Source organism: Myodes glareolus, chromosome 3 (genome assembly GCF_982192425.1).
Source record: "Myodes glareolus chromosome 3, mMyoGla1.1, whole genome shotgun sequence".
In the NCBI taxonomy this organism is placed as follows: Eukaryota; Metazoa; Chordata; class Mammalia; order Rodentia; family Cricetidae; genus Myodes; species Myodes glareolus.
Genome location: NC_142028.1, coordinates 62,672,903 through 62,685,686, shown reverse-complemented (window position 1 = coordinate 62,685,686; position 12,784 = coordinate 62,672,903). Strand labels below are relative to the sequence as shown.

The 12,784-nt window shown below is 43.9% G+C and overlaps 1 protein-coding gene across 2 annotated transcripts in view; it reads right to left on the bottom strand.

Annotated features, from left to right (window-relative positions):
- The window catches only part of Epb41 (erythrocyte membrane protein band 4.1), a 156,912-nt gene that overhangs the window by 119,085 nt on the left and 25,043 nt on the right, over window positions 1-12,784 (bottom strand). The window contains exon 1 of one of the 2 annotated variants that reach the window (XM_085686690.2): window positions 11,509-11,647. The exons of the other annotated variant lie outside the window; for it this stretch is intronic. The gene's annotated coding sequence lies outside the window, so the exon portion shown is untranslated. Of the gene's footprint in view, window positions 1-11,508; window positions 11,648-12,784 lie in introns of those variants that run through there. 2 annotated transcript variants of the gene reach the window in all.

Sequence of the window (12,784 nt, the reverse complement as noted above, 5' to 3'; positions counted from 1 at the left end):
AGGAATCCCCAAGCCAGCTAGTTAGACTAGCTGGAACTGGCTAGCTCTGGGTTCAAACGACTCTGTCTCAACAAATAGAGAGTAATCAAAGAAGAAACCCAAAGTCAACTTTGGGCCTCCACACAGGTACACAAACACCCTTCTCCCACACACTTCCTCCACACTCATGGACACATATATACATGAACACACACCATACACACACACACACACACACCAAAAAAAAAAAAAACTTTGTGGACTGATATCAAAGAAAAATATTTGGCTGGGCGTGGTAGCTGGCACACACCTTTGATCCCAGCACTGGGGAGGCAGAGGCAAGGAGATCTGTAAATTTGAGGCCAGCCTGGTCTACATAGTAAGTTCCAGACAGGCCAGGGCTACATAGTGAGGCTCCGGCTCAAAAAATAAAGAAAAGGATAGACTACTTAATTAGTCCAGAAGGCCTGCAGGGTGGTGCCTGATTTATAGCTAGCATTCAATATGATATTCCCTATGTTAGGAACAAAGACCCAGAGTAGAAAAATAATGTCTTAAGGGCTGTACTTTAAGCTCAAACACAATACCACCAGAACAGATAACCTAAAAAGTCAAAAACTCCACATTTCCTTGGTGAAAGTTCCTCCAAACAGAAAGGGAACCTAGGATTAGGGTGGCTCTGACATAACTGAGGGCAGGAGCACAGCTCGCAGAGAGCCAGGGGTTGTTAGCAGAAGAGGCCCTGAGTCTGATACTCGGCACTATGAAGAAAAATCATCTCAGTTCTCTGTTTCAACTAAAAACAGGAACATTAACTACTTCTCCAAAATGTGTAAAAAGCAAAAGTATATGTACGTTCATGACTTGATTAAACTGCATTTTCTTTAAATATTTACTTTTAAAAAATGAGGCACCGTATCTTTTCTAACAGATTAGAGACTCTTAAGATTATGTGGCTTGAGTAAAAGCTGCCGTGAAAACACCCTCCCAGAGCAAACCCCTTCCTGTTTCCCAAGTGTGTATGTTTACTTTCACATCTGCTTCAAAAGATAAAAGCAACAATGGAGACACCAACCGCATAACTGTGTCCTACCAACCCGGAAATGAAGCTATGAAGCCAGACTTGCTGTGAAATGGGTCTTTAGAACACTCGCGCACAGGCTACACTCAAAAGAGAGCTTAAAAAATTCAGTATGAATCTAAATCAGAACCAAAGACCAACACTAGACAAAACCTAATGCTTTTTATATAACTGCATTACATACTTACATATAGTAATTATACAGAGAAACAGATATCCAATTTCAGTAGAAACAGGTACAAGTAAAATGTAAAACTGAGCTGGCTCAATGGGTAAACCTGGGTTCAATCCCAGAACCATATAAAGACGGAAAGAGAACTGATGCCACAAATATTGCTTCTGGTCTCCACACATGCAGACATCATACACATGTACACAAACACACACACACACAACTACAGCAATAATACACTAGTCAAAAATATTTAAAAGAGGGGACTGGAGAGATGGTTCAGAGATTAAGAACATTGACTGCTCTTCCAAAAGTCCTGAGTTCAATTCCCAACAACCACATGGTGGCTCACAACCATCTGTAATGAGATCTGTTGCCTTCTTTTGGCGAGCAAATATGCAGATGTATGTGTGCATGTATGTATGTATATAATACACACACACACACACACACACACACACACACATACATACACACATACATATGAGCCTAGAATGATGGCAAATACCTGCAATCCCAGCATTTGAGAGATGAAGGAAAGAGATGAGGAGTTCAAAGTCACCCTCAACTACATAGCAAGTTTCAAGGCCAGTCTGGGGGTACATGAAACTCTGGTAGAAAGAAAGGAAGAAAGGAGGGTGGGAGGGAGGGAAGTAGGAAAGGAGGGAGAAAGGGAAGCAGGGAAGGAGTAAGAAAGGCAGGGAGAGAAGCAAGGATAGAAACAGGAGGGAGGGAAAGAAAGGCAGCTACAAAAAAAAAATCACCAAAAACAAAGATTATTCCCCCTCATGTCCATGAGGTCATAGTTTATCAAAGGGAAAAGAGAGTAGCATTTATTTAATATCTCCATGTGATGGGCACATACTATATGTGTATTACCTGAAATAAGAAATACGTTTTACACAAGAAATACAAGCAAAGAAAAGAACTTTCATAAGATAGTAATTACTAAGAACTCATCAATTTTGACAGGAAAAGGTTTATATCCAAATCTCCTATCCTCCACTTGCTCATGGACGTGCTGAGCAAGCAAAAGGGTCCTAGTAAGACTTCCCTCTTGAAGCCAATTTTCAACTGTGAAATTTTTAGCAAGTCTCTTAACTTTTAACTTGTTACCTAAAATGTGAAGTAGGATTACTAACACTCCAATGACCTGTGGAAATAAGGTTGACCAGCATCTGATGTCAGCATGACTCTAAGACCATCACACAGGACTAAGGATGTGGCTCACAGTAGGGTGCTTGCCTAGCAAGTGTCAGCACCTCAAAAACGTAAATACTCATAGACTTAACATCCTACCTTTAGCTCATTTAATCATAACAACATTAAAGGTATAGAATATCCCCATATTATAGAATGAATAAAATGTTACAGATACGAATTAGCTTGTCCATGGCCGCTACTTAAAGACTGACACAACTAGAATTTAAAACAAAGCATTACCCCAAAGCCCATATTCTTTAACATCTACATTATATCTACAAAGCACCCAGCACAGAGCCTGGACCACACTAAGCAATCAATGAACAGTGTATACTAAATAAGCCCCTGTGAATCCTGTTGGGGATGTTCTGAGCCAGAGAAGAGCCAGGATGTTAGCACAGGTTGACCCTGCTTTTCCCCTAAGTATGTGTGTACCACTGCTACTCCTCTGTGTGGGTACCCAATCCGTCCTACTCAGACCAGATCATTAAACTCCTTTAGGGCGGGAGCATGTCTTCTACATTCTTTTATGATCACATATATTCACAGGATCCTGCTCATCGTGGATAATTAATATGCTGTGAACGAATGAGCACACCATTCCTCTTCTCAAAATCCTTCCAAGAACCCTGCTCACATTAACATGCGAAGACATTAATACCAGGAACTGAAAGGCTTTCTACCTACGACATCTGAATTCGACGCTAACCCTACATCATTCTGACTCACTGTGCACACTAACTTAATGTTTCTCAAACACACCAAACAAGGAAAGTGAGATGGCTCCACCTGATAACCTGAGCTTGACCACGGGAACCCATGGTAGAAAGAACCTGACCTCTCCACCCACACCATGCATTTGCTAGTATTTATGTCCACATACATATATACATACACAGTAATAGATAAAACTGCAAAAACCACACCAAATATGCTTAATCCTTTTCATGCTTAAACCTTGCCTACACTGCTGGTCCTCCAGATGCCCCTTACTTCACTCAGAATTTTGCTAAAATGCCACCTTCTTGGAAAGGTTACCTCTGACCTCTATGATCTAAAATATTAACCCCCCAAACTTAGTCTTTCTTCTCTTAGTCTGCTTTCCCCATTCCTCAGTAAAATCCAACGCCTTGTTTCTTATCACCAACTTACTATTTATCTGTACCCTCTCACTAAAATGTAACCTATAAGCAAGGTGTGGTGTTAGTGCTCCCCTATAATCTCAGCACTCAGGGTGATGGACAGGAGGACCACAGGTCAAGACCAGCCTGGGCTACATAGCCCTGTCTCAAAACATCAAGGACTTGAGATGTACTCAAAGGTGGACTGCTTGTCTAGCATGCACAAGATGCTAGAGGTTTGATCTTCAGCACCTTACACACACACACACAAATTATATATATATATATATATATATATATATATATATATATATATATATATATATATATCAAGAACAAAATGCCTAGGGGCTGGACAGATAGCTCAGTGGTTAAGAGCACTGAGTTTACCTCCCAGTATTCTTGTCAGACAGCTCACAACCACCTGGAAACCCAGCTTCAAAGAAAAAGACACCCTCATGACACATCTTGAGAACATTTAGGCCCACATGTTAGGAACCCCAGTGGTTATGTTCCATTCCAAATAAAATATAATCCTCTAAGTCTAATTTTAGGAACAAATCGCAAATCGGCTGGGAGGGGGGGACAGACAAGAAATCAGATTTGAACAGGGAAACCCGTGTACTTGAACAACAAAAGGAGCTCATAATCTTTTTTTTCTTTCCTAATTTAAATCCTCCAGATTCATTTCCAAGAGCCAACAACATATGTAAATCCCCAAGGATCCATAGATGCCCAAAACCAATAGGAACAGGTAATTGGGAACAGGATATTTACAATGTCAAAGTTTCTCTAAAATACTAAAGCGTACACCACTACACAGTGGTTACCACTTTAACCAGGTTGCCAGATTAGCAACACTAATTGTGGAACAGCCTGACATTCTGACCTTCCTGAAATGAGTCAAAACAAAGAACATATCATGCAGAAGTCTTGCCAAAAATGTTTAACCTACGTCTAATCAAAGCTACAGTGATAAATTTCTAGTTTATAGGAAACAAAGCAAATAGAAGAACAAATTAAACAAAACCTTAAGGGAACAATCAGGCAAATTCAGAATAGAACATTCTACAATCAGCTGGCACCAGGACTTACCAAAGTTAATGACAAGTTGGGGGGGGGGGGTTGGGGCAAGTACTGTTCTAGATTAAAGGAAATGAGAGAGATATGATCAAATATTTACATTTAAAAATCTAACGAGGGGGGCTGGAGAGATGGCTCAGAGGTTAAGAGCATTGCCTGCTCTTCCAAAGGTCCTGAGTTCAATTCCCAGCAACCACATGGTGGCTCACAACCATCTGTAATGGGGTCTGGTGCCCTCTTCTGACCTGCAGGTATATACACAGACAGAATATTGTATACATAATAAATAAATAAATAAATATTTTAAAAAAATCTAACGAGGGCTGCTGAAATGGCTCAGTGGGTAAAGGCACTTACATGCAAGTCTGGCAACCTGAATTCAATCCCTGGAAACTACATAAGATGGAAAAAGGAGAGAACTGACTCCACAGAGCTGTCTTCTGCACCCACACACACGCATCATAGACATGCACACCACCAATAAATACTTTTTAAAAAAAAATCTAACTAGGGACATCTAAATTTGGACTAGGTATTGACTGATATTGTGGAATGCTATTACTGTCTTAGGCAGAGAACCACGGGTTATGCTTATGTAAGGTCATAGCTTTATTCTTCAGAAATATACACTAAAATGTTTTGGGAGTATAAAGTACCTGACTTCTTCAACTTCAAGAAGATATCATACCGAAGGACAGAGGAAGGAAGAAAGGAAGGAAGGAAGGAAGGAAGGAAGGAAGGAAGGAAGGAAGGAAGGAAGGGAGGGAGGGAGGGAGGGAAACAGAATTACAACACAGATCATAAATCTTAATTATCCTAACATTCACATCATACTACACACCCTATGTTGTAGGTCTAGTTAATGCACTAAACTGTATCTGCATTGGGGGAGGGAGGTACAGGAAGGGGCAATAGTGAAAATCCTTTGCTTTCTAAAAGCTGACTGTCTTCCTGTGAGTACCAGCATCATATGACACATCTAGCAAATATGCAAATGCTGCAAGAGCTCAAAAGAACACCAATAAACCTTCAGAGACTAAAATAGCTTTGGAATCATTGCCTTGCCCTAAGTAAATCTCCTTTATCGACTTGATAACAACCGAGTTTTTTCTACCTGACAAAATTACCAGAGACTATGGAAACATAAAATGCGTGTGTTTTGCCTGTAAGGAACACAGGGTATGACTTTAAAAATAAAATGCTTCCATTTCCACCGAAAAAGCTACTAATAGACTATGTGGATGTTCTCGCCTCCCAGAGCAATTGTGTTATTCTGAGTGTTAAGGATGCCAAGAAAGCTGGAAGATTTAAAAATAACCTAACAAAGAGCTCATTCCAATACCAGATGGAAAAAAATTTACTCTAAAGACACATGTGTGGGAGGGCATATATACAATATCATATGACACTATGAAAAAAAGGATTTATGTAATTGCATAATACTATCAGGATTGGCAGGACTCTGCAGGTAGTAAGCTAGCAACAGTATCAATTCTCTGAATCATTTTCTTTAAAAGAAAATGGGCAAGAAACAGCAAGTGGGTGGTAGAAAGGAAGGGGAAAACGGAGAGAGAAAGCCTTCACTGTAAGGCTGCCTTCATGTGTCCCTCTTGCATGCTGAAATGGTTGCCAGGTAAAATTTGAGGGCTTAAATCCTTGGAGCCCTTGACAGTTCTGCCTGTGAGTCCATATGGCTAAAAACTAAGGCAGTAGTAGGGGGTGAATATCAACAACATGTACCTAGTACATTACCAAGGTGAAGTACCCTTCACGTGAACAAATACATGTAGCACTTCAAACTGGCAAATGAAAACACATACTTGCAGAGAAAACATGTCTTAAAAAACAAAAAATTAAAAAAAAGTGAAACACATACTTGACGCACAAGCCAAAATAGTATTTCTCTATAAAGTGATAAACTCAAACAAACCTTAAGATTTCATGCAAGTACTAGTCTCATAGGACATATCTGGCATATAAGCAAATGCTGCAAGGCTGGGGAGATGGCTCCCTGGTTAAAGTCCTCACCATAAGCCTAAGGACCTGGGTTTGGATCCTCAGAACCCACACAAATGCCATAGTAGAGAGAGTAAAGGATAAAGAGGCTACTGATTTTTTTTTCCAATCTATTTTATCAATATAAATTCATGGTCATAATTATTGCTCATCTCATCAAACAATCCTTCCCCTTTAAATTCACTCTGCCAAGATTACTGTAACCATATCTAAGCTCTAAGTCACATAGCCAAGAAACAATTCTAATCTTCACAGGCAGTGATCACACTGGGAATCAAGAATGACTGGTGAGTGCCTAGATTAACTGAAGGGAAGGGACTCAAAGAATTCACAGAAGGTAAAGAATGAGAGCCCAATAAACAATCTAAGTTTAACTTAATCCACATGGATTTATCTTGGAGATAATAAAGAGACAATTGAAAAAACAGAACTGATTTTCATAAGTGAAATGGAATAAAAATAGAAAAATGAGGGGCTGGAGAGATGGCTCAGTGGTTAAAAGCACTGACTGTTCTTACAGTGGACTCTGGTTTGGTTCCCAGGACCCGTAAGGCAGCTCACAACATGTTACTCTAGGTCCAGGGGATCCAATGCCTCTTTCTGGCCCCAGTGGGCACCAGGCACACAAATAGTACACATATGTGCTTGCAGGCAAACACTCATACATATAAAATAAAAATAAAATTTTCAATGTAGTAGGATGAACATGATGCTAGAATTTCTATAATGAAAGAACATCAAAGGAAGCACTCTGACTGTAAAGAGAAAGGGAATATTTGCACATCACACTCCAGTTTCTCTATTCCAGCTGCATATTTATTATTTCAGTTACTTTGGGGGATGCTGACGGCAAATGAGCTAGAGATATTAAAGTCCTCTCAAGCCATCCTTGGCATTACATGGGGTTTTTCTTATTCTTCAATAATTACCTATTTTTCTAAACACTTCAAGATGTTTGAAATCTTATTTAAATAAAAATAATTCAAGTCAGGCAGTGGTGGCACACGCCTTCAATCACAGCACTTGGGAGGCAGAGGCAGGTGGAACTCTGTGAATTCGCGGCCACCCTGGTCTACAGAGCAAGTTCCAGGACAGTCAAGACTACATACAGAGGAATCCTAACTCAGAAAAATAAGTGAAAACAAACTTAACCATAATCCGATTCTCCTACTACACTTTCCTAAAACTGGCATTTGAAGGATCAGCAAGATTGTCCTAGATGAGATCGTGACGCGGTCTCCTTCCCAAGGCCTCTAAACTCTGAACGGTACTCACTGTTGTAGTTCTTCCTTTATCCTCCTCACCGCGCACTCATTAACCAGCAGCAGGGGAAACCAACGTGCTAATCCAACTCAGTGTGCTCTCCAGAGCATTGGTTACACTGCATTTCACCTGGCACACCATGAACTCACTCAGAAAAAGAGCACACGGTGTAGGTGACACATCAAGAACTATAACTGACAACAAAGAGCTACACATAGATCTGGTGTCCGGCCTTCCCGCTACCTGAAAGCCATCATGAACGCAGCAACTGCCGTCTAGTAATTCTGGGTTCTTTTAAAAATAACGCCTATAATTGATCAATACGGGGAAAATCCTTGTAAAAATTTCATCTTTGTAGATTTTATTCAGAGAAAAAAGCAAAGCTGTTCATAAGAAAAGAGTACTTGAAATTATTATTGCTTAGCTCACAAATAAAATAAGGTAAGTGATGTAGTGCCCAAGCAATTGGAGGGAAAAAACAAGTCCTTGAGAGGTAGCGATGAATCCACTTCTGAATACGCATTTGACTAATCACAAACCCAGTAACTCTTGGAAAAATACGCTGGCAGCACCACAGTGGGCACCAGCCTGCTTCTTAGATAACAAGGAAACAGACTGTGATCTAAACATATGCTACTCTTGACTTCAGAACCAAATTCAGGCCCTGATGACTACTGATATTCCAGAGCTATGAAATCAGGTCATGATCACCAATTTTGTATATTCAAAGAGTAATGGAAACTCTACCCATCCCACCAAAATATACAGGCAGAAGAATATCACAATCTAATGGCAAGCATATTAAAAGCACCTGCAGAAAATTCAAGAATCTCATGGCTTTTAGACAGGGTCCCTCCCAAACAATTTAACTCTGAAGCTTTCTTAGGAACAGGAGGAAGGCAAAACAAATGGCATCTTAAGTGTGCACCTAAGAGTATGAATTTGTTTAAAATAAAGACCACAAACTCCTGGACTGGAGAGATGGCTCAGTAGTTAAGAGCACTTGTTGCTCCTGCAGAGGACATGAGTTCAAGACCTAGGACCTACATGACGGCTAACAACCATCTGTAACTCTAGTTCCAGGTGATCTGACACCCCTCTTCTGACCTCGAAGATACCACACATACACAGGTACACAGACATACATGCAAGCAAAATATCCACAGACATAAAATAATTTTGAAGACTATAAACCTCTCAGTGTAGAGGCCTCTGCCTTTAATCCTATTAAAGACACTGAGGCCAAGGATCAGCAATTAAGGCCACTCCATAGTCGCCCATCAACATACTGAGTTTGAGATCAGCCTAAACTATGTAACCATACCCTGTTTCAAGACAGCTAAACTGAGCAACCACAAACTAAGGGATGTGATGATGGGAAGCTGGCTATGTAATTTTCAATTTTGTTAGAGTTGAGCTAGGTGTGATGACACACATATTTTCATAATCCCAGCACTGGGAAGCTGAGGCAGAAGGATCTTGAATTTGAGGCTAGACTGAGTTACATAGCAAGACTGTTGAAAGAAAGAAAGAAAGAAAGGAAGGAAGGAAGGAAGGAAGGAAGGAAGGAAGGAAGGAAGTAAGTTAGAGAGGTAGCTCCAGCAGTGAAGAGCTCTGGTTGCTCTTGAAAAGGACCTGGGTTCAACTTCCAGCACCAGGTGGCGGCTCACAACTGTAACTCCAGTTCCAAGGGATTCAGTGCCTTCTTCTAGCCTCCACAAGCAACAGGCATGTACCTGCATATATATACATGCAACTAAAACACCATACACATAAATTAATTTTTTTAAAAATGTAGGAGTTGGACATTTAGCTTACTAGCAGAGAGCTTGCCTAGGTCCTCAGCTCTGAAAAAAATAAAATTTAAAAAGACCAATGAAAAATTTAAACTGAACACAAGAATGTACCTATTTGGTATAAAACACTGGTATAATGCTGAAAGAATTTTAGTGAGGTCTAAAGATTTTAAATACTTATTTCTAAACCTGCACTTAATTATATAGTGGGGGGGAGTATGTTTCATTAGTAGAAAAATCAGGGTACTATGCTGCGCCTGGGGTCAACATTGGTTTTACTTTTTAAAATGGCAAAGACATGCAGTACTTCCATCCCCAGGCATCTGAACAATAGCTATCTTAATCATAAGGGAAGTGGCTAGCTACAGTGTCAAATGCCTTTAATTTCAGTACTCAGGGGGAAGAGGCAGGTGATCTCTCTAAGTTGGAGGCCAGCGTGGCCTACAGAGAGAGTTCCAGGACAACCAGAGCTACACAGAGAAACCCCGTCTCAAAAAACAAAAAGAGAAAAAAGAAAAAGGTAAGGAAAGTGAAGAGTAGAAACTTCTTCAAAAAAGAGCAAAATTAAGATGAGAAGAATTACATAAAGGGTGTGTCTATCCTGCTTCACTAAAAGGGTCAAACCAACTGCAATCTTCCTACCAGAGTAAGAACAGTCATGAGCAACCGCATGGACTACAGTGGGCCCCCAAGAGAGCACAGACCCGCTGTAACAGCCCTGAGGACACAAACAGAACCATTTCTGCAATTTTCCCTAAAAACAGAAGGAACTAAATAGTAGCTGTGAAATCATCCAGACTACTAAAATTAAAAGCAAAAAAAAAAAACAAAACAAAACAAAACAAAACAAAAAACCAAAAAACCTCAGCATCTCTGAAAAACACAAAAATAAACCAACAAAACAAACAAACAAAAAAACTAAGTCTCCACAGGCTAGTCATTTATGATAGGGTACAGTTCACGGACCAACAGGACGAGAGTCGCTGCCGTGTGACCCCAATGCAGCCCGCGAGCGATTTGTTCCAGGAAAGATCGCTTCCTGTCTGCAGAGAACGCCAGTCTCCGGGGAGGACGACCCTGTTTGGACAGAAGCTCCCTCCAGGAGGATCCACCTGGAGATGAAGTCAGAAGGCGAACCAGCTCCAGGATCGCCACAGGTCCAGGCAGCCCTGCAAGCCGGGGAACGATTTCCAAGCCGACAGATGCGCGAACTGAAAAAGGAGGTCACGAAGCTGAGAGAATAGCTTTAACCCTTGGCTCGCTGGGACCCCCGAATATCACGAAGCAAGGCACCGGATCCGGCGGGCTCTGAGATCCAAGGGGATTCTGGAAGGCCTGGGAGAGCTGCGAAGCGCCCCGCGCCTTCGGATGCCGCCTGACTCGTCTGCCCAGCTTCCCCGTCCGCGACGGCACCAGCACCTTCGCACCGCTGCCCACCTGGTTTCCTGCCGGGGCTCCCGCCCACCGCGCGGTTGACTGACAGGCCGGCACCGGCCGAGGACCCCTCCGCGAGAAGGCACCCCAGGCTGAACTTTGAGACTCGAGGCCCGGTGCGCTCCCCTCAGCAGCACCCCGGCCGCCGCCGCCCCCCTCCCACCGGCTCCTAAGGCCACGTCCCTGCCTCTAGCCCCCCGGCTCCCCGTGTGAGTCCGCGCCCCGGCTCCCGGGCCTGCAGGGGGGGCTGGAGACAAAGGCTGTGGCGGCTCCGCGGCCGCCCGGACCGTCCCCTCGGGGCCAGCGCCGCGCCCCCCACCGGCTCGCCTCGCGCTCCCTCGCGCGCGCGCCTCGCCTCACCAGTGGCTCCCGGCCGCGGCTCCCGCGCCAGCCGCAGCTTCAGCCCGACGAACAATGGCAGGAGGCGGCGGTAGCGTCCGAGGCTCCGACCTTCTGCGGCTCGCCGGCTGCAGGCGGGCTGACTAAACGCGCCGGCCGAGGGAGGGAGCGAGCGAGCGAGCGAGGGAGAGAGCGAGCAGGCAGCCCCGGCGCGCGCCCTCCCGCCTTTCCTAGGCGAGCAGAGGCCGGCGAGGCCCGCGGCCCGCCCGCGCCCCTCCCCCCCGGCTCGCCACAACATTGTAGTAAATTCTTATTGGGCCGCTCGGGAGGGAAGGAGGAGGCCGGGCCCGCGGCCCGCCAGCGCATTGGCTGAGGCCCTGTTCGGGCTCCCGCGTCTTACCTCCCCCTCCCCGAGAGCGGCAAGGAGAGGGGAGGGAAGGAAAAAAAGAAGGGGGGGGGGAGCAAGGGTCTGGAGGCTGTGCGCACGCGCAAATCGAACCGGGTCTGACGCTGGAGACCCCGGGTTCTGGGCTTTAGAAGAACCCGTGTGGAGAATGGGGCAACTAGTGACCAGAACGCAGGCGAGATCTTTCCACCCCATGGAGGGCCCGGGAAGAAGCTGAGATCTGGGGGCCTCAAGGAAAGCAGAATTCACATAGATGCTGCTGAGCTGACCAGGCTACCCCAAAAGAACGCCCCACCCCCATGCTTTTAGTAACCTCAGGTAAGTCACTCCGCTTCTCTGAGCCTCAGTTTACCTATCCCTTGATCCTCTGTCTCTAGGCTCCCTTCCAACCCTGACATTCAGTAAGACTTCACCTCTCCTGGCAGCTATGCAAGACCTGAAAGTGCTGAGACCACGCCAAGAGCTCACCTATCTTCTGTCTTCACTTAAGATTCTCCTATTTCTACCTATTTTTGCATCCCCAAAATTATTTTCAAAATCTAGCTTCCACAGTTTGGCCTCCAGATGAATTCAGCGTTGCTCTGAGAAGTGCACACGAGTGTATTTCTCTCTAGAAGTTTCAGAGGCTGCTTGACCCTTCTACTTCCCGCCACGCTGATGTCTGAACAAGGCTGCCTCCCCACAGGCAGAAAGAGGGTTCTGTTGTCGGCACATACTTAGAAGATAAGACAGGTCCTGCTATTTCATTTCGGAGATGAGGAAACCAAAGCAGAAAGGCTTAGCCCTGCGGAGATCAGAAGCCAGGCAATGTGACCCGAGAGCCTGCACACGCCAGCCAGACTGCCTACTGCTGGAGAATCAAAGCCGGTCACAATCTCAGCTCAGCCTCTG